Below are 23,772 nucleotides of genomic sequence, written 5' to 3'. Positions count from 1 at the left end.
AGATTATAAAAAGCCCAGATGATACAGCATTCGAGTCATTAATCACTTTACTCATCAAACTAAAAACTCCAAATCTTAGCACTATGGCCAAATAGCTTCCATTTTTTGAGACCACTGCTCTTCCCTGGGTTTGAAATATCAGGGGAGCTGCCTTGAGCATTCCCTAGAGTTTAGAGCACCAGGGAAAGATAGAGAAATTCAAATTTTGAATAGGAAAATTTTATCAAAATTGACAGAAGTTTATCAAACACTAAGAAAAATATGCTTAAACATTAAGAAAAATATGTTTCATAGACTTATGAAATAAAAGACACAGGAAAGGGATTTCAAATGATTTTAAGGAAGATAAATGAATATAAAATGAATGAATCAGATAATCTTGAGACTAATTATACCTTTAAAGTCAGCAGTCCCTTGCACATAATCAATCATCAATTAGCTTAATATTTTAATCTGTATTTATCACTGAATAAAATGAATTCTCTCTGCTCAATTATATCATTTTTAAAAATAACTTAAATTTGGAATTCCTGAGTGATTCTTAACCATCACTATCTGATTTACTGTCTCTTTACATCTCATCAAAAAGCCATGGAAGAGAAAGAGCCCCACTGGAAAAAAGAATATTAGTCAACATGTTGCCAGATCCTGGAGAGAACTGCATCAATAATACATGGATGAAGTTAGGCTAAAGTCATAACTATGCTTCATGCACAATTAGACCTTGAAACAAATAGCCAAGGATAAGGAGAAATTAAGAAGAGATTTCAAGGCATTTTACTTTACATCTCTAACAAAAATCAAGGCCAGCATCTAGGAAACTGAAGCAGTCACTATTGTAAACAAGAAGATGATTATTTTCTAAAATTTCCAGGACCTGGATGGCACTTTCCCCAAAGATGAAAATCCTCTTACCGTAAAAAACAAACAAACAGCAAAAAAAGTATAATAGAAAATGGCTCTTCTGGAAAAACAATCAATCTTAGTCTTTGTCTCACAGCATAGTTCCAACAAATTATATATTTAATAATCAATAGATAAAATACAAAAGACAATAGGGGTGCCTGGGTGGCTCAGTTAAGTGTCCGACTTTGGCTCAGGTCACTGAGCTCATGGTTCATGGTTTCCAGCCCCACATCGGGCTCTGTGCTGACAGCTCAGAGCCTGGAGCCTGCTTCAGATTCTGTGTCTCTCTCTCTCTGCCCCTCCCCACCTCGTGCTCTGTCTCTCTCTGTCTTTCAAGGGTGAATAAATGTTAAAAATTTTTTTTTAAATATAGAAGACAATAGAGGTGAATATAAACCTAATCTTAATTGAGGAATGAATTTATAAACTAAAAAACAATGAAAAACCATTCAAAGAGGATGAAAATATTTAAGTAAATACTGGATAAAGAATTAATAACTTCAGTATAAGATAAGTTGGTATAAATTGATAAGAAAAAAACTAAAATCCCCTAATAAATAAAAAGTACATGGAAAAAACTACACAGACATAGACACACACACACGCATGCACGCATGCACACAGGGAAATGCAATTAGCTAACAAATCAATGAATGCTTAAATCAATAAATTCATTGGTAATTTAAAATAACTATGAAATGTCACACTTTGCCAATCAGTGCTGGGAAAGGGGGTCATGAACTGGGCACTTTATTTTTATATACTAAAGGTGTCCTAAATAAATACATACCCTTTGACTAAATAATTCTTACTTTAAGAAGTATGTAACCTAAAATGCAAACAAAATATTTTCATAAAAGTTCATTATAGTCGTGAAAAACTTAAGTGTGTAACATTGATAAATAGTGAAATAAGTTATTTGTTATAGACATAATAGAATTTATAATCATTAAATGTCATGTTTATGAAGTAATGAAATATGATACTTATGGTACAGTAACCAAAAGAAGCACTAAGCTTAAATATACAGTTTATCTATGTGAAAATTATAAATGTTTAGAGAAGAATTATTAGAAATACTCTGTAATGCTAGGTGTGTTTATATTATCAATTAAGTATTTTTCATTTATTTCTCTATGTTCCAAATATTATATTGGCCAATAATTGATGTTATTTATGTATTTACTTATATTTTATTTTTCATTTGTTTCAAAATAAAAATATTCATGGCATTCCATTCAAAGGGTAGAAGTCTCCCAATCAAAGCTTGACCTTCAGATAATTAGATGCAGCCCATGTTTTTAGTTTATAATAATTCCATTCGAAGATTTTCTATGTATACAACAAACATCCTCTTTTTTCAACACACATGGTAGCAAATTATACATACTGATCTGATGTATATACAGCACTTGGTTTTATTTACTTAACCATATATTTTGAAATTCACTCTACATAAATCCATAAGATATAAATATATAAAAGAGCATTCTAGATGCATTCCTTTTTGTTTTTAACACTCCATGTTATCACATTGTAGATTGTTTCTAACCTTGTTTCAGTGTAGTAAGTATGAAATTGCCCACATATGAATATAGCTATACGATATTTAAAGGAGCAGAATAATTAAATCAAAGCATACATGCATTATAATTTTAATAATAATCATAGTCTCTCTAAGAAATTGAACCAATGTACATAACTACCACTAATGTATGAGAATTATTTTTTAAACATTTTGACCAACAATGTTTCTTATAAAACTTTTGTATTTTCCAGTTAGAAGAAAGATATTTGATTTAATTTGCAATTTTTCTTGTTGTTATAAAAAGAAAGAAAAACATTTAATAGATTAACTTGACCATCACTTCTGTAAAATATTTTCTCTAGAAATGATCATTATTGTTTTAAACCCCAAAGTTTTCCCTTATATTTAGACCATTGTGGTTTTTGATTGGTAGACTGTTCATATGCTCCAAATTAATGTTCAATTAGACCTCCCCTGTAAACTTAATTTTCCTATCTAATTTACTCTTCAATTACATGATGCCAAGCACATTATTTTGGAAGAGGGTAGATGTTCCTGCAGTTCTCACCTTTTAACAGATTTCTGTTTTATGCTAAAGATTTATGTAGCTCCAACTTAAAATCACACTCCCTCGTCCAAAAGAATGAATGATGTTAACAGGAAAAAGCTACACTTTTCCACCACATTGAATTTTTTTGCCCATAGAAACTATGCCTAAGGAGGAAAGCATGAACATTCTGACAAATACAAGCCTGAACAATCTTAGTTCATTACTAGCTTGGGTGTCATGTGAATGAATTGCAAGAGCAGTCACCATATCTGGAAAGCCTACTCTCTTGGACAGACCAAAGAAAAAGCAGAGACACTGTCTCATTTCTCCCGTATTCCATGAATGCTTTCCCTCTACTACATCATCTCCTAAGCAACAAAATGTATGAACTTTTCAAAATAGTTTCTATTGCCTCAAGGGAAATTAAATGCCAAATTAAAATAACCCCATGTGGTTGAGTATCCTCTTGGTTTCAGCTCATGGCATGATCTCACAGTTTGTGGGATGGAGCCCCATGTCAGGCTCTGTGCTGATAGCGCAGGGAGCCTGCTTGGGATTCTCTCTCTCTCTCTCTCTCTCTCTCTCTCTCTCTGCCCCTTCCCTCCTCTCAAAATAAGTAAATAAACATGAAAATAAAATAAAATAAAATAAAATAAAATAAAATAAAATAAAAATAACCCCATGTGTTTGTCTTTAAGTGCTCCCTGAAGTCAAGTGCCATGGGATGCTCTGAGGCTAGAGACTGGGACTCTTTCTGATCTGCATCTTGAATCTGAAGAAAACCCATTAATAGGATGGAGATTAATTTGTGCATAATGAATGAAAGAGGAGTTTCTAAATTAAACCTCAAAAACCATTCTGATTCCATTATAAAGGTCAAAAAATTTAGCATGACTCTGGATTAGAGTAATTTGTTGGTATAAAATACTTTCTTTAATCAGGCTTTTCAAGAGAGTTAAGTATTTTATTTGAATCTGTAACTGCCACAGAAAAGCAGCAGTGCAAATAAAAGGTTCTTTACTAACATGTTTTATTTTTGTTTTCCAAAAACATATGGTTGATGTTTCTTATTCCATTTTCAGCATATCAACTCATGTCTTTATCCCAGTTATTCCCCTTATTTATCAAATCATGCATTAGAAACATTGAAGAGTGTAATCTTTCCTGCTGTATATAATCTTGCTAATTCTCAGATTAAAGAAAACAATTATTTACCAAGAATAAGACATTTTAAAGTCTTCTGTTTTCAGAAAAGTTTCAAGAAAATACCCAAAACGCCTACACACCCATTTTGCCAAGTCTTAGTTTTCCCCCAAAGTGAAAGAAAGCCTAGTTCCTGCCCTAAATTTTGGAAATGCTCCACATTTTGTAAATTTAATTTTCCTTGTATCAATTTCAATTTTAGTGTCTGTTCTTAGGTCAAGTGCTGCAAAGTGCTCACCATGTCCTGGCTTGAGCACGTTCTCATCAGCTCTTTCCATCTATAATTCTAATACCCCACACATCATTCCACTCATCCTTGAACCATTACCCTTACAGGCTTCAATTTACAAAAAGATTGACCCTCTGATATGATTTTTTGAGACTGCCCTGGAAGGAAACTTAAAAGTGATATGCTTTGCTCACCTAATTTTACAGATGAGAAAACTTAGGCCCTGGAAAAAAGTTAAGAAAGCAATGAACATTTATATAGACTTTCTATAGCCATTATCTGCCACTTAGCAACTAAACTAGGTGAGAATGCTGACAGTGAGCTCTTCTGCACCACACCCACACTATGTCCCTACCCACTCTCTACCCTTCAACAAACTACCCCCAAGTATTTTCAACTTTCTTTTTAATGTGCAATTTATTTAAGTCACACTTGAGAATACAGATGAGTTAGCCACAACCATTGCCAACAAATAGTTTTATTCAAGAATAATTCAAGATAAGTGACTTAGAGAAGTAATTGTTACGGGAATTCAAAATAAGAAACAGTAAAATCCAGTCAGAAAAAATCAGGAAAGGCTATGTCTACCAAATGCAGATTATTCTTATCCTTATGAGCAGACAAAATCTTTCTTCCCAGTTCCACACATATTCATTTACCAACTGTGGATTTCTACTTGGGTATAACAACATCATCATTGTAACAACAATTGCTATGAATAACATAAGAATACCGGCAGTTACAGATTCTCACCACCATTCTGAGAGATAGGTAATTTTACCACATCTACTTTACAGATATACCACAGTCATTGCAAGTAACAAGTAGACAGCCAAATTTGTCTCAGTGAGTGGCATAAATAATCATGCAGTCCCTTAAAGCCAAAACCTGTCTCCTGTATCCAATTAGTCATGCTTAATTTTTTTTAATGTTTATTTATTTATGAGAGAGAGGGAGACAGGGAGTGTGAACAGGGGACGGACAGAGATAGAGGGAGACAAAGAATCCAAAGCAGGTTCCTGGTTCCGAGCTGTCAGCACAGAGTCTGATGTGGGGCTTGAACTCATGAACTGTGAGATCATGACCTGAGCCAAAGTTAGATACTTAATGGAGTGAGCCACCCAGGTGCCCTTATACTTAATATTTTATTTTCATATTTTCTATCCCAACAAATATTACCTTAATCCAGGCCTTCTTAATTTCTTACTTGAAATATTCTAGTTATCTCTCCCTCCATATGTATACTCATTTAATGCATTTTCCACTCTTAAGTTAATCCCCATTTTCTTAGTGTTATCACTACCACTTTAAGCATATAATTACCTATAGCCATAGTTTTAAATTTTACTGAGACATTTCTATTGATGAACTAATTTCCCTACTGAATAAGATAGAAATTCCTGAGTATATCATGGAAGAGTTTCATAATATGACACATACCGATGTCACTATTTTTTCTCTAACTTCTCTTCAAATCCTATCCTCCTTCAGGTGGAGTTACTCATGATTCTCCAAATGTCACATGTAGCTTTGCCTCCATGTTTTTGATGACATTGCTATTTTGCCTAGAATTCCCTTTCCTTCATAATTCCCAGCTACCTCACAAGTGGCTAACATCTTTCATATTTTGAGATTTCACCGTTGGAGACTTTCTGACCCATGTGGTAGAACTGAATCTACCTCACTTGATTCACACTCTACAGATTTCAAACCTGTACTTGTAACACACTGCAATTATTTTGCAAGTTTGACTTTCCCTACCACACTACAACTACTCCTTAGGTCAAGAGCTGTAATATGTATTATCTTCCCATATTCAGTGTCTATATAGTATCTCCCACTGAGTGACTGCTACTAAAAGAAATGAATGAATTAAAAACATTTACTTTGGATCCAAAGAATAGTTCACTTGTTAATTAAAAAAGGGAAAGACTTAAAGTTAAGAAATCTCTGTTGACCTAGAAAGAAAGACAACCTTTACCTAACTGTGGAATTCTAGCAAAAGAGCCAAACACAAAGTGAGCAACACTAGAAAGAAGGAAAAAATATTCCAAAGAGTCTCTAGGGCCATATGGTTGGAAAGGGAAGGCTAACACCAAGCTGGATTTAATCTGCAGGTCAGGCTTCAGGATCCTGTAACACAGATGCCAACCAAAACAAAGGCACCACCTAAGAGAACACACTGATACAGAACTTAGAAAAACCCAAGACCAACTGTTGGGAGATGAAGACAATTTTCCATCAATATTTTCCATTTCTGTAGTTCCTATCCTCTGAGCAAAGACATTTACTGTCAATTTAGGAATGTTTGTACGAGGAAATATTCCAGGAAAATAAATCTTAGAGACATTCCTCCCCAGAGACGGTTCAAATTAGTAAAGAGAAAGACCTCTTCCCTCTGCCCCCAGAGTAGATTTTTGTATATTCCAGAGTAAAACTAAGCTTTCTTTCTCTCTGGAGAGGAAGATAGGCAGGTTACCATAACCTCATGTAAGAGGTTTTGTTTTTTGTCTTTCTTAACTTCAAGGTTCTTCTATACTGTACTTTTACTTCATGTACAGATACCATCTGGCTCTCACCAAATAAACCTTTCTAAATCTACTCAGAGAAACACACAAGACAATACTCTGGATGCTGCTTTTACTATGAGGAATTGAATAATGGAGTGTCTTCTTTTTCTCTGGCCCAAAGACCTTATATAAAACTGTAACCAACTAACTCTATGTCTTGTAAGTAGGACTACATCTCAGAACCTTCACAGTTTCTGACTTAACACACCAATTCTCACTTAATTCAGACCTATATCTTCACGTCTGTTTATTAGTGGAGTGATGTTACGCATCCTTAAACAAAGAATTGAAGGCAGAACTACTGAATTCACAAATAAATATTTCCTTTTATTTTTTTAGTGTTCTGTGTGATGACATAACTTTAGTTTCCTGGAAATAATGAAAAACATTTCAGTGTGGTTCATCAAATAAAGGAAATTTATCATTTCCTACATGAAATAGTGAAAACTTTTTTTTTTTTAATTTGAGAGAGAGAGTGTGAGCAGGGGAGAGGGGCAAAGAGAGAGAGAGAGAGAGAGAGAGAGAGAGAGAGAGAGAATCTTAAGTAGGCTCCACACTCAGTGTAAAGCCCAATGCAAGGCTAAATCTTGATCTCACAACCTTGGGATCATGACCAGATCTGAAATGAAGAGTCAGTAACTCAACCAACTGAGCCACCCAGGCTCAAAATAGTGAGAAGTTTTTAAATGGAAGTGCTTTTACTAATGGAAGAAAATGGTATAAAACCAAACTAAACAAATAATTGTTGTGCCTTAAATATGTTAAATATTTGAGCTCCACTCAGTTGTAGTTCTGGAGTTTCTGTGAAAAGTTTTTCAAAGTTGCATGAATCCTTTGCATTCATACCAATGATGTTATGGTGTACTCATTTGAAGAGTTACGGATGCAGAAAAATAACATCAGAAAGTATTTTTAAATTACATGATTATAAGGTTTAGTAAAAGAAAAATCCAAAATAGTAGACAGTTAAAAGAAACAAAAAAGATTCTTCTTTTTAATTTGGAGATCAATTTATATGCTAAAGATGCAGAATTATGAAGTATAGATAGGATTAAAATAACAGGGGCACCTGGTTGCTCAGTCGGTTAAGTATCCAACTCTTGGTTTCAGCATAGGTCATGATCTCATGGTTTTGTGGGTTCGAGCCCCATGTTGGTCTCCAGGCTGGAAGTTCAGAGCCTGCTTGGGATTCTCTCTCTCCCCCTCTCTCTGCCTCTTCCCAACTCACGCTATTTCTGTCTCTCTCAATATAAATAAATAAACTTTTTAAAAAAGAAAGAAAGAAATGAGTAAGAATTCCAATCTTCCTAATATTTAGGTACTGAGTAGAAGAAAAGGCATTTTCACCCCTATAAGCATATTCTCCTATACACAAAATTGGGATAGTTACTATATTCTCTTGTCTTCCCTAAGGGTCCTTCCCACACTCATACACAGAGTATAAAGAGATTATTAATTTCACTTTGAAAATTAACACTTGTTTAAATTAATATTGGATAGCACATTTTAAAAATGTGCTTATACTTATTTATTTATTTGGTTGAGGTAAGTCCATTGTATCAAACTTACTTAGTATGTATTGAAAATAAAAGTAAGGGAGGACTAGGTTAATAGAATACACTTATGATGATCAAATTCCTGATTTTTAAACAATTGGAAAAATACTACAATAATATGATTTTGTATTGTTTGTGATAGAGAACTTTTTAATTTTGAGTTTCACTTAAAGTGATTAACTTTCATTGTTAATACAGAATCATGCTGGAAGATCCCTTTCATTGATCTACTTTCTTCAATATGCTCTCAGTTTGATGTTCCATAGAGTGTAATTTTTTAAGTACTTCAGTTTTAATTCCATTTACTTTTATTTCATCTAATAAAAACTCAAATGGATACCTTGGGGGCCAAACGTGATTTCTTGACATTGAGCATTGCGTAATTATGATCATGTACCGTCTTTTGATGATCCATGTACCGTCTTTTTCATATGTTTGATCTGTATGTGGAAGTTATTTGAAATATACATGACATAGACCATGATCACGTTGTACTCTTCAAATGTGATGGTCAAAAATGTAACAAACTGAAGTAAAAAGAAGCAACACCCTTGCTGTCACAGCTTGGGAAGTTGCAATACCATTTCTGTTCTCATTTCAGCCTTATAACAGGTAAGCATGAGGACTTTGAATAAAGACAGATAACAATAGTGAGCTGAAGAGTCCACTCCTCCAAGGAACCTCTAACTTCACTTTAATTATATATAGCTGTTAAGTGTCAGAGGACATGAAATACAAAAAAGCCAAGAATGGAAAAAAAGATGGAGTAATCTTCAGTGTGGTTTTAACACTATCATATATAAAAAGCACTAGAAAAATAGCCATTTGGTTGATGTAAAATTAAACTTATTAAAACATTCAAGAATATGCCTTAGGAAATAATCCCACACCATTAGGTAAATTGATGAGGTACCCTAATGGATATTTTCCTCATCAACTTTCTAAATTATGCAAAATTGTGCCAGGCTTCTTTATAATTTGTACTATTAGAAACAAACTCTGCCTTTCATTATGCATATTTCCCTTTAATTCTGACAGATGCTACATATTTGAATAACTTGTCCTTTTCAAAACTTTAATGTATGTATTTATGTTAAGTAGCAAAGCCTCAGTAACTTTTCCCATCCTCCTCACTTTGCTCCTGCTTGCGTTAGATCTATTAAGAGTCACAGCTACAAAACCCTCTGCAAGAGCAAGAATTTAAATCCACTAGAACTTTCCTTTTCTGGCATTTCTAAACCTGGTAAGTTTACCTGGTTAACAGTCTGGTGCAAATGACTCCAATATTGTTTGCTTCTCCACCTTATGGGCCAGATGAATGATTTTGTGATGTGAACGGAGACTGTACCCTAAATTCTAGCCATCTATTTTGTAAAACTCTTAGTTATACTGAGTACTAAGTAAGAAAACTTGAATGGGAAAATAGAACATATGACCACTCCAGAAAAAGAACGTAAACAAACTGTTTTATTAACAGTACATTAATATCACTACATGCCCCCACACACACCCACACATGCACACCCACACACAGAAGTATTTCTCTTCATAATGTGCAGCAACATGTATTTGTTCTAAACACTTACAAGCATAACTACATCAAAAAATATGAGGGAAAACAGTGAACGGGTGACTGCACAAAAGGTCTAGAGCATCAGTCACAGATCTACTACAAATTAGTTATATGATATTAAGCAAGCACTTAAACTTAGTTTCTTTTTTCTATACAAATATGACAAATGATTTTTAAATTTCCTCCCTATGTAATCCAAAGATATTGGCTACAGGTTTAATCAGGAGATGTTAATATCCTCTTCTCAACTGCTGTAATACTATCTGACTAATATTTAAAATTCTTCTTTTCCTATATTGCTTTGGATCTATGTCATTTGGTTTTATGTCAAGATAAGCTGATTTGGAGAGTGTTCATTATAAACCTTAAATTATATTCAGGCACAGAAAGACTGTATATCTATGTATTCCATAAATTTCAGGGAGGCTGCTTTGCCATAACAGTCCTTTTACCTATGATAGACTCAAAATTACTTTATATAAATCAAGCATTTTGTTTCCAAATGTTTAAAAAAATGGATATTTATATACACAAGGCATTTTCGTCACTGAATTTAGACTTGTATTCATTTACTATAGGTGACATATTAAGAAAGTTTTATGATCTTTTCCCATTTATTCACAAAGCATGTGTTGAGTACTAATTACTATAAGCAATAAAGGTATAAAGAAAAAAAAGGATACACGCTTTGTCCCTGAGAGAATAAATGCATTTGAGAAAAAAGAAGCAGTGGGCACAAGTAAAAATACTGAAACAATACCACCAAAACCAAAAATGATGGCAGAAAAACAAAAAAGATGCAGATATGGTTCAATTATTTATGTTGCCAACTTTAGAAAACCTGTAATCCATCATTAACCAAATTGTATAGATAATTGAGTTCTAATGAGCAGTATATCCATGTATCAAGAATAACTACAGCTATTTTTATAAAGTTATGTATCCCCTCACATCCATATGGTCAATTTCTAATTCTATGTAAAACACATTCTGGAGACACACCCACCCACATTTGTTTGTGAGATAACTAGCAGTCTGTGACAGCAGATCACCTCATCTATAGCATCACTGGAAATATCTAATTATAAATGTCCCTAAAAACAGTTTTGTAAAACCAAAATTCCCATTGTTTACAACATTCTACCCTTAAATCCCACTCTGCCACTTTAAAAAAAAAAATTACTCTTGGGAACAGAATTGTTTACCTTTTTTTTTTTTTTTTTGCTTTCTCTTACATTAAAAGAAATAGAGAACCTTACAATTTTCAAGAAATCACATTTACATATGAAGTAAAAAATCAATAGCAAATAAATGTGAATTCAAATAATTTATTTTAATTAAAAGCAAACTAATTAATTCCAATATTTTTATAAAATTATGTTTTATACTTTAAAAAGACTAGATTAAGTATTCCATCCATTCTAACAATTAACAGTTTTCTTTCTCATACATGAAAAATGAATTGCAAACTAGATCTCTCATATTTACTCTCTGGAATTGCATTGCTGGAGTCCACTAGATTCAGGTGGGATTAGGTTTCTAAATCACACAATCAGAGGTTAGTAGTAAATTTTTCAGAATTGTCCCAAACTGAAACTCTTGTTTCCTATGACTTTTAATCTCACCTCAGTGCCCTCAGAGAGAACTTGATGAAGTTTCCATACTCCCTGGAAGGTCTTATTTATTTTCTAATGACAAATAAAAGCTTCATTCTTTAGGACTGCCAATCTAAGAACCTAAATACATTTTAAAATATTAACAAGGGTACTACCCGTGTAAGTCAATCATTTGAAATTGAAAATGCAATTTGTTTGATTCACTTTACTCAAAATTTACATAAATGTTTAAATTAAGCTGATATTATACTTCATGGTAAATATTAATTTTTCAGGATGAATGATAAATGGATAAATGATTTATCAGAAGATTTAACATATGTGAAGAAAATACTGATATTACAAAATAATTAAGTTTTAACATATTGTAACAAACATATTACCCAATAATTGCTTAAAATTATTTCTCAGGCAAAGAAGTAGTATAATATTCAGTAAGCTCCTTTGGAAATAAATCAAATAATTCAGTATTCAACCTATGTATCACTATTAATGTACTTTCTATATTATGGCACCTGGATGGAAAATGAAGAACTCTGTCAATTTACAAATAGCACGTTTAAAAGTTACAAATAAAGCATTTCATCAGTCAGTACTTTGACAAAATTCATTAGTTGTCTGTTTGGAACCCCACCCACAATCAAGAAAACAGGACCATACAGACATATGTGCATAAAAATCACTTGTAAAAATTATGAGATTCTTATTTCCAGTACATGATTGCATTTTGACACAAAGACATTCATTCACAACCATGGTCCATAAAAATGGTAGACTCAAAGTATTCACATTCCAGTAAACATGCCACTGATGGCCCTCCATAATTTTCTATTTGTCATATGTTAGGAATATAAGATGAAACAGAGTTTTATCCTACATAAGGGAAATTTTCAAGAAGACACGTTTCAACACTTTGAAGTGCAATCATTCCCTAAATTGCCTTCAATACACTAATACACCTTTAAAATTACTTGACCATATTACAAATAGGAAATAAAACTGCCATGGGCTAGTTTTTTTCCATGAAATTATAACCATTAAAATGGGGCTATTTGGCACATTAGCAAACCCATAGCAACACACATTATACCAATGAGACAAAAGCATTAAGATAAAATGAAAACCAAATGCAGCTTTCATTTTGATGTATTAATATTAACTAGTTTTCCTCAATATAGAGTATATTCCAAATAAAACAGAATAAGAGGGCCTATATTCTTTTCTTCTTAAGCAGGATAGTAAAATATTCTTGATTTCTGTGAAAATTTTAAGTATAGAAAAAAATTCTTTATAAATGCTACAAAAAGGTTTCAGGTACCTATAAAATACCAAAAGTACCTGAATACAAAAACTTAGGGATCCACACTTCCTGAGCCAATTTAGGGAATTAACAAGAATCAATTAACACTGCCCCTCAAAAAAAATTGTTTTTTTCTGTTGCACCTAGAGAAAAATCTTTGGGATTTTTTTTTTTTTTGACAACTTAAATAATGAGTTTCTTCGAAAAACTTGTTTCTTTTTACAGGCTTTGAAACATCATTAGTTTCACTTTTCTGGCTGGTTAAAATGAAGTGAATGTTGGCCACAGGAAGAAAAGTTATTTCATTTTTTAAAGGTTGTAGCTTGAAAATATTTAAAGAAAATTATTTCACTTGCTTCTCTTACAATAGCAGCAGCAAAGCTTGGCGAGAGGTTTGGGGTTCCATCTTCTCTAATATCACTACACATATGGAACTATCCATAGACACATTTGTCTTAACATTTGGTATTAGTATTTTCTCTGGAAAAAATACTTTTAAAAGATGCAATTATCTATTTTTATTTGGGTCAGTAATAGGTGAATATATAAATTTATTACAAATCAAAATTAATGAACTATAAAACAATTGACAGGATTATCTTCAAGAAGTTAAGAAAGGGGGGATTTTACCAATCATTTTATGAAATTTTTCTAACATCTAAAATTTTTCTTGTTCTCATTTGATGAGTTTAACTTGAAACATGAATTTTTCTTATACCATCATTAGTTATGCTTGATTATGTCAAAACATACCTATCAACTGACAATAAAAAGAGTAAGTGTAGACTAAAATAATTTCCAAATACTAGGGTGCCTGGGTGGCTTAGTCAGTTAAGCAATTGACTTCAGCTCAGGTCATGATCTCACAATCTGTGGGTTCAAGCCCCGTGTCAGTCTCTGTGCTGAACAGCTTAGAGCCTGGAGCTCTTCAGATTCTGTGCCTCCCTCTCTCTCTGTCCCTCCCTCTCTCTCTGTCCCTCCCCTGCTTGTTCTCTGTCTCTGTCTCTCAAAAATAAATAAACGTTAAAAAAATTATTTTTAATAGTTTCCAAATACTAATTCTGGAGTTCCTGCCATCATTCACTTTTTTGAGAAATCACAGCTAAGCTAAAATCTGTGTATAATTCCCTTGCTTAAAAAAAAAAATGGGCTTGCCACATATGTGTATTGTTTTGTTTCTTGTCTTTGAACCGTATTAAAGTGGCATTATGCTGTTAAAAACAAGTTAAAGTATTAGTTGTAAAAAAGGAGAATCCTATTCTGTAATTCTCCTGTTTTTTTCCATAAAAACCATACAGCCAGGTTAAAGTTGGTTGTGTGATTCACTTGACAGTCCTTTCTGGGAAGTAGAAAAACTTTAAAAACAAAGATTCTTTTTTAAGTTTTTTATTTTATTTATTTTGAGAGAGGGAGCTCAAGCAGAGGAGAGACAGAAAGGGAGAGAGAGAGAGAGCAAATCTCAAGCAAGCTCTTCACTCTCAGCACAGAGCCTGACACAGGGCTCGATCTCACAAACTGTGAGATCATGACCTGAGCTGTAATCAAGAGTCGGGCAGTTAGCCAATTGAGCCACCCAGATGCCCCTAAAAAAAGTATTCTTATATATTATTCTTTGGTCACAAATAAAATGATAGCCATTAGGATAACTTACCTTTCATCATGAAAAATTACCAGGCAAATTTTTCAGTGTCATGTTTCTAGTTGATTTCTTAAAATTCTCTAGTATTACAAGAAACCCTAGAACAAATATTATGGTATTTTTAATCATATAATAATATTTCCCATTAAATTTTAAATCTATCATAGAATTTAAAACGTAAGCATGGAAAGGGATAGAATTTCTTTCTTTTCTACATAATCAGATAGCCTGAACGCAGAGAAGGATCAACATTTTCAAAAGACAGATCGTAACAGTGGAAGAAAAACCAAGACAAATGTTTTATGTTAAAAATAGATGGCTATCTGCCAGTAAGTTTTTAAAATTTTAGAAAACTGCTATTAATCTGTGCTGAATAATGTCTCACACAACACCATGTATATTTTGATGGACTTGATAATGACAATTTAAAATATCTTCTATTATTTCTCAACAAGGTAGCTTTGAAAATTTTTGTTTGAACTAGAGAAATTAATTTATTTGATCCTTGCAAATATTTTATGACTTGGTAAAATGAAAACAGCAGAATAGATCAACTCATTTCCTCCGCTAAGATACAACAGTGAAATCCCACTGATTGGTTAGCCAGAGGAATACAGGGGCCGGTGGCTGAGAGACTGAACAAGGACACCAGTAGAGCCTATTGTTTCCACAGGAATAGGAACTCACGCTGGAAAAGGGAGCCAATCAACAACAGTAATTCAGCAAACTGAAATCACTTCAATTTGACCAATTTTGTTGGAAAACAATTTGAATCTTAAAAATGAGAAAGACTAGGTGGTTATCCAGAGAGCAACTCAGTGGGGATAATATTTTTGAAAGTGTGCAGCCTGAGATTTAATATACGCAACATACTTAAAGAGAGTGGTTCAAGAAAACATCCAGTGCTCTGAAAATAAAGCTACCACCATGGGAAGAAATGGAGTTAAGAGTTCTTATCAGTACTAGGAGGCTGTTGTTTCGGAAAGAGGCATTTAAACAAAAACTTCAACTCTTTCGTGAACTCCCTCACTAACTTGTACCTTAATTTCTTTCCTGATCAATAGAGAAAGGATCAGTTTTATTCACGTGGCAATAATGAGCAACTCACTGGTGTTTGCTCACATTCTACCAAGGCAGTATTTATGCAGAGACACCTGGAACGGCCGGTTATCCTCAGCAGACAAGCAGGTCCTTTCCTCCATGTTTATGCCTTGGTTTCCACCACAGACCAATACCAGCTCTGAAGATAGAATAAAATAGAATCTATAACTGCACTGCAGTTGTAGACTTTCTGACTCTGGTTCTCATTATTTTAGACTCTCCCCCCACCCCCCCCGCCCAACCCTCCACGAATCAAGCTAGGTAGTTTCCCAAACATCTTTTAAGAACATTAATTCACTGCAATTATCTACAAATGCAAGAAATGTCTATAGTTAAATTGGTGCGTATTAGTTCCTGGGAAATGTGAGACACTGAGTGTACAAAACAAATAAAATGGGGACACATTCTTCAAAGATATTTTAGTCACATTAGCAGTCATATAAGTAGACTGATGAAAACCAACAACAGACTTTCTAAATCAATAAGATGTTTTTCCCTTGTGTATTTACCACAAGGACTAAAAAGCTCACCTATTTTGGGTTCAGACACTGAACTTCCTTTTAAAGGGTACATGACTTTTTAATAAGAAACTATACTAGGATATTGTCCACTATTAACTCTATAACATAAAGTAGTATGTCACATGACCTCACCAACAAGTAAGACAGTGAGATTAAAGGTATTGCTTAAGAGATAAATCAGATTATGGGAAGGAGGCTCTAATAAGGCTTTATCAGAAAGGGCAAGCATATGAGATCATCACCATAGGGGGCTCTGGGTAGTCAGGGGTGACCTGAGATGTCTGGGTACAATGGAGATAAAACCATCAAAGAGCAGTGCAGGAATGGGCAAGTGAGGCACCAGAGATGCAAATATCTCCAAATTCACTGTTCAACCTAAACCCAGCCTTCGTACATCAGCTAGGACTCAATCCATAGTACATAGATAACTCACGTTAAATTGACTTATGAAGAAAAATAGGAAGTGGTTGACATGCATAATCCATGATTAAACCTAGCTTCAGGTGCAGGTTGACAGTTTGATAGAGAGACTCAAAAGACAGCATCAGGTCTCTGAGGAACTTATTCTGTTTCTCTCCACTCAATGCTGCTCCCCTCCATGTGTTGACTTTATTATCTGATGGGTTTTCCCCTCACAGTGCAAGACCTGTGAAGCAATTCTAGGGAAAAACAGAAAGAAACTTGGGTAGAGAGAGCTTATCTCTTCTAGCAGCTAAACAAAAGTCCTGGGTGTGCCTCTTTTTTCTTAAATTGGGTCACATTGTGACCAGAGGAACGGATGTGTAAACAGGCATAGTGTCAACCTCACTCAAACCATGAGGATAGACAGTAGGGAAGAAGTGTGTCTCATTGGAAATTGAGGATGTGTTACCGGACAAAAGAGGAAAGGATGCTGAGGAGGAAAGCACACATATCTACTACACTGATGGTTTGTTTTAGGGGAGAGAGTATTACTCCAAAGACTACCTATTAACCCATCACTTCCACGTGGGTGCCTGGGCAGATTCACAGTTTTACCCTCCATGTCACAGAAGGATGTTTTCTTCTGAAGAATATACCACAAATATGGATTATTTCCCTAACTTGCAGATCTGCTATCTATCTGCTTTTTTTGGTCTATTCTGGCTTCCTTTTTAGATTTCTTCTTTAAAATTTTCTTTTAAAGACCTAAAGAACTTTGAAATATAAATTAAAATGTGTTTGTTTGTTTGTTTATTTAAAAAAGACAGTAAATGTAACCAAACTATATAAACCTTCAGGCTCACACAACAATGTTCCTATCTTTTCTCACCTGTAGCAAAGCAGAAATGTCTAGATCCAGGTGAGTGCAGGTCAGGATGCAAACAAAGATCTGCCAAAGGAGTAGGCAGAGATGGGAACTAAGATCTATGCAAGGCTGAGCCAAGACTTCTGGGGAAAGAGTATGCAAAAGTCCCTCAAGGGAACATTACTTTGGTGGACTCTGGTGACCAGAGTTGATTATGGAAGACCAGCAACCAGGTCAGTGGTGGAGAACTACTCTGCTAAGAGTAAAAGAACAAAATAAAATAGAGAACAAAATTAAGCCCTAGTAAAAACAATTTTTCTCAATTTTTGATATCCAGGTGAAGGCTCTCTCTCTGGAAAAATGCATAAAGGCATAAACATTTTTGTATGCAATTACAGCGACATCCCACCTGCCCTGAAGTGCAACTATAGACCTCCCCCGGCATATACGCCCAGGTTAAAAGACCCTATTATGGACCCAAATACGCAATTATCTCAAGCACTTAATTCCCTGTGATAATAGTGTTTCAAAATAAGATGGCTTACAGAAAAATAAAAACAAGTATACCAAACTATAATAACAAAACCAGCTTTATTGCAGGAACATATAATATATGGGGAGCCCTGAAATGATTGAGCATATTATCAAAGAACATAACAACTTGGTAGGAGACAACTACCTTGTTCTACGAAATGTGACAGCAAATGCCAAAAGATGTATGTTAACAGTTTAACATAACACTATAAATACAAAAGCGAGAATATTTTAGGAAAAACGTTCTCCCACAGTGGTATAATCACTCAGTCTCCAGACATTGGTTAGACAGCTTTTAAGAAGCTAAGAGATTTTATTTGAGTGTTTTAGCATTCTTAAATTTTTCTCTTTTGTTGAATCTCATCTCACACACTTCATTCCCCAAAATAACCTCATCGAGAACAATGACCCGGGAAACAAAATCCATCTAGCATCTCCACAAACTTAGATGGAGGCAGCTCTTTCTGGGGCTGTCACTGAACATAACACACTCAGTGAGCTGAGTGACTGGTTGGGTGACAGGGGTCCTTGTGAGGTCCCCACTACATTTTAGGAGCTTCACACCCTCAGTCAGTTAAATTAAATCACACAAATATTAATTCACTACTAGAATAAGGAATCAGCATTTAGGGAAGATAAATTTTTAAATATTAGGTGTCAGAAAAAGTTCCAGATTGTCTCACATCATTGTACATTTTCTTATTTCAAATGAAAGTTGAAGTTTAAACAAAATTTACAAAAAAAAAAATTAAATAAATCCATCTCATGAGCTGCAAAAACGCATACTCTAGTTAATATGAGGTTCATTTTGGAATTCTAAAAAAAATGAAATGTATAGTTTACAAATGTTGAACTAATGCAAAAAGACAAATTGGGTAGGAAAGGGCGTCAAAATGTTCTATTAATTTTGATACTCTACTTTCTTGGCTAGAAAAATTTAACTAATGAGTGTATTACTGAAATTCCTTCCCGAGAAAGCATTGTTTAGAATCAAATCATCATTGTGACTCAGCACTTTCATGAAAGCAAAGCTCTGAGTTCCTCCTGTTCTTACTTTTCTGTGTGTACTACACTGGCAATAGAACCAAATAATTTAATTTCAGTGGACCTCAAATTCTAGAGTCATCGACCGCTCCCTTATAGCTCATGTTAGATGTTTTGTGATATAATATATACGGCAATTTCTTTGTAGCAGCGGCTTTAAGGATTGTGATAAGCAGTACTAGAGCAAGCTTTAATAAAATATAATTACATTTGGGCCTTAATAAATGATAGTGATGATGAAGAGTACCACTGCTCTTCATTACAATTCAGGGGGCAAATAAGTGAAACTTCTTATACCAAGAAGAATTCTCTCATAAGCCCTCCTTGAAATTATAAGTGGTTTGAGAAAGCTTAGTTTATAGGAAACTGTGGTTGGCCAAATTAAAAGGAGTTAATAATGTCAAATCCAAGCTACCATCAGCTTTGAAATTAGATTGGCCTAGTTCTGGCTGGCTGTACCACTTACTGAAGAACCTCAGAAAAGTCTCTTAAGTAATCATACCCCAGTTTTCTTATCAGTAGAACAGATATAGATAATACCATAGGGATTTCATGTGATGATTAAATGGAATAACTTTTGGAAACAGCCAAACGATGCCTATGACATAATAGCCATTCAGTAAAAGTTAATAAAAATGAAGGTGACAGAGGTAATATTACTCATAGCAATAATATACCAGTCTCTGATTTGGGCATTTTTAATATGCATGAATTGCAGTTATCCCTGTTTAGTTAAGTATAAATAACACAGTCCTCCCAACAACATGGTTTCCATTTTAGTTACCATGGTATACCAACTGCAGTCGCATGAAGTACAAGACTTGCTGCTAGATTTCTGGCCTACAAATCACTACACAAATAACAGATGTGCATCATAATTATTGACTAATCATATGACTTCCTTCAGATCATGTTAGCAATTGGCCACTGCCCATTTGTGTGCTGTTCATGCAAAGACAGATAAGCATATAGTTGCATTGCCTCCTGGTGATAAACGTGCATAGCATTATGTAAAAATGAACAATCAGTAAAGGGACTGATAAACAAAGATGAAAGTGAAGGAAAAAGGGGCACCTGGGTGGTTCAGTCAGTTAAGCATCCAACTCTTAATTTCAGCTCAGGTCATGATCACATGGTTTGTGAGTTGGAACCCCTGGTTGGCTCCACACTAACAGAGGAGTCTGCTTGGGATTCTCTCCCTTTCTCTCTGCCCTCTCCCATTTGCTCACTTTCTCTCTCTCTCTCTCAAAATAAATATATAAACTTTTAAAAAAGGAAAGTGAAGCAAAGAAACAAACATTTGCCAAAAGTAAAATATAAACAATAAGTAAATGGAGTTAGAACTACTACTGGGAATGTTGCCATTCTTGTCACTGGAGACTCCAGATATGAAGTCAGATGAACTTGGGACTCTAGATATGAAGCCAGAGGCACTCAGACACTCCAGATATGAAGGCAGGTGAACTTCCCAACATAAATGAGAAAATGGGTGTAACGAAAAGAATGAAGATGTCCCAGAGGAAGTGACACTGGCCAAAACAACACTTCATGTTAAAGGAATCTTTGAAGGTATTTCACAATATTGAAAGAACAAAAGATAATAAAATATTGGAAGCTGATCCAAACATTCAAAGGAGTATTACAATTTGCCAAGGCACAGATGGGACGCAGGTTCCATACTGTAAGTTATTCCACAAGAAAAAAAAAAAGATAAGAACTGTTCAAACTCTTCTTATAAATTTTTAACAGAGACTTTGTCAATGTTTCTAATGTTTTAAAATGCAGTGTACTAAATAAATATTAGTTTCGCTATTTTTTTCTTTTCCCTATAAATTTATAATAGACAGAAAGTTTTTAATGTAGCAAATCTCGTTAAGGATCACGGAAAAATTACAATTTTTTCTTATCCGTTATGAAGATTGCTTTGCATGGTTTCAATATACACAGTTATTTTTGTGAGTCTGGGCTACCATGCAAAGTGAGGATTGTCTGTATATACTTTAAAGGGAGACTATGCTGTGTGTTGGCCCTCCTCTGCAACTTTCATTTAAATTCCCTTAGTTATAGAACCTCACTTCCTGAGTTTGAAGGTATCTACTCCCTTGGGCCTGTATTTCAGTGGTTTGTGGGGGAGGACGAAGAACAAAGGAATAAAGCCTACTAAGAATTGCTAAGGAACCTATTTTGGAAACAAGTAGTCTATTCTCAAGGTATGTATCCCACATTCTCCTCTCTCACTCTCCTAAATATGCGGGTCCTAACAAAACACGTGTTCCTAAAAACTAAACAACTTAAGGATAGAATAGGTACACTATAATTTGTACAATTGTCCTTTAAAAATTAAGAACAATGTTAGAAAAAAATGTATTGAATCAAAATAAATCTCCCTGCCTGTGCAAAATTATCTTCTTCAATACACTTTGTAATACTTCATCCAGGCTAGTTTTAAAAGTCCCCAGGGATTATATTAGAAATATTGTATAGAATAACTCAGTTCTCTAAGCTTGCTAACCATAATGAGTTGTAATTAAGGGTGGAGTGGCAGCCAGAATAATATTTCCATTAATTTTTGTCAATTTGAGAAAATCATATAGTGGTATTTTCTTTTGTGTAGATTTTGAAATCATTTTATTTATTGATCTCACATATGTTACAAAAAATTCAGGAAAGAAACGAACCTATTTTCTGGTCCTAAATGGCAGCCAGCAGGATATGTAATTATTATAAATGACATCCATACTAAATTACAGGCAGGTAAGAGTTTTGTTGAAGATTTTCAGAACAAATGGACCAATAAAAAAATATATTAGAAAAAGTCACTGTCTTAATCTAGTGTGGAATAGTTTCATTTCATGAGATGTGCTGAATTTTAAGAAAAGCAAGCAAGCCTTGAGGGTAGACATAGATCAACGTTGTTCTCCTCTCACAATCTAAACATAAGGAAGGTTTCAGCTCATAATTTATTTGAATTGAGTGAAGACAGAAGTGGTTTTTAAAGCCACTTTTAATTTCAGTTCATTTCCCAGGACAAAATTCTTCTAAGACTTAGTTGCAAATCAGAGAAAATAATGGATATTTTTAGGGTTATTGTTATCATTAAAGGAGAAAATGTATGAGAACATTCCAGCACATCTAAAAAGGACTATAGAATCAGATTTTGGAGTTAAATTTTTTAAAATCCAGTTCTGCAACTTAGCTATTACATATGATCCCTGTGTTGCAATGTCCCCTAACAGTGGGCTAAGCTCAGTTTATCTTATCCAATACTTACCACCTATGGGATTTGGGCAAGCTGTTTCACATCTCTGTGACTTGGTTTTGCCTTATGTAAATAGCACTTAACATAGCTTATTGGTGAGAACTAAATGAGATAATATATATAAAGCACTTAGAGCAATGCTTGGCATGAGAGAAGAGCAACTGCTCATATAACAAACAAAAAACTGTGCATTTACTATAAATAAGGAATTCTTCTAAGAACTTGTGATAAAGCAGTGAATAAAACAAAACCACTCCCCTGAGTAGCTCACCGTGGAAAGGCAGGTAAAAATTTTTTGCATATGTGGTAAACAATTAAATTAGATGACGAGTGCTATGAAAATGAAAGAGGTAGAAGTGGATAAAATGTAATTAGAATGCGTGTATACAATTTTTAATATAGTGCGCAGACAGGGTGACATCTGAGCAGTGCTGAAGGATGTGAGAGAACAGCCCATCTGCAGGTGTCTGGAGAGAGAAGCCATGCACAGGGAGCAGCAGGGCAAAGGCTTTAGGATGAAAGCTGTTCGGGGATGGCTGGGAGACCAGTATAGCTGGAACACAGAGCAAGAGTGAGAATGGTATGAAACAAAGTCCCAGAGAAAGCAGGGTACTATGACCCCAGGGAAATATGGTGGAATCAAACTAGGCAGTGCAAATGCCCCCCCGCCGACCCACTTTTTTTTTTTTTAAATAAAAGAGAGACCAGCCACCATGTGCATGGGCATTTTTGCAGTCACTTCCATCTATTTCCATTACTATTTTATCCATCCCATTAGGTATCAACATTGCTGTGCTCTTCTCTTCCACAAAGTCCTCCTCTCATTATCTCCTCCCTACCCTCCTCTCCCCCTTCTCCTCCCCATGTTTCCCCTTCCTCATGCTCTTCCTCATCCTTTTCTTTTTCTTCTTTATTTATCCTCTTCCTGATTCTTCTTCTTCTTGGTGGTAACAGAGACATTTACCATATACTATAAAATAATGTACCTTTTTGACTCTTCGTGCCTTCACCAGCCATATGGTACGACAGTTATTGAGATAACATCTGTCAAAAGATAAGCTGAAGCACATTAAAAATATTAAGAGTTTATCTGATGGGGTTCCTGGGTGGCTCAGTCGGTTGAGCGCCCGACTTCAGCTCAGGTTATGATCTCGTGGTCTGTGAGTTCAAGCCCCGCATCAGGCTCTGTGCTGACAGCTCAGAGCCTGGAGCCTGTTTCGGATTCTGTGTCTCCCTCTCTCTCTCTGCCCCTCCCCTGTTCATGCTCTGTCCCTCTCTGTCTCAAAAATAAATAAAACATTAAAAAATTTTAAAAAAAAAAAGAGTTTATCTGAGCGAAAACCAATTCAAATCAGGCAGTGCTAGACCAGAAGTCA

The sequence above is a fragment of the Lynx rufus genome, unplaced genomic scaffold, assembly GCF_022079265.1.
Source record: "Lynx rufus isolate CCGP_SWC_20201006 ecotype Redwood Valley unplaced genomic scaffold, mLynRuf1.p SCAF_12, whole genome shotgun sequence".
Classification (NCBI taxonomy): domain Eukaryota; kingdom Metazoa; phylum Chordata; class Mammalia; order Carnivora; family Felidae; genus Lynx; species Lynx rufus.
The sequence above is the reverse complement of the archived record's forward strand: the minus strand, read 5'-3'. Positions refer to the sequence as shown.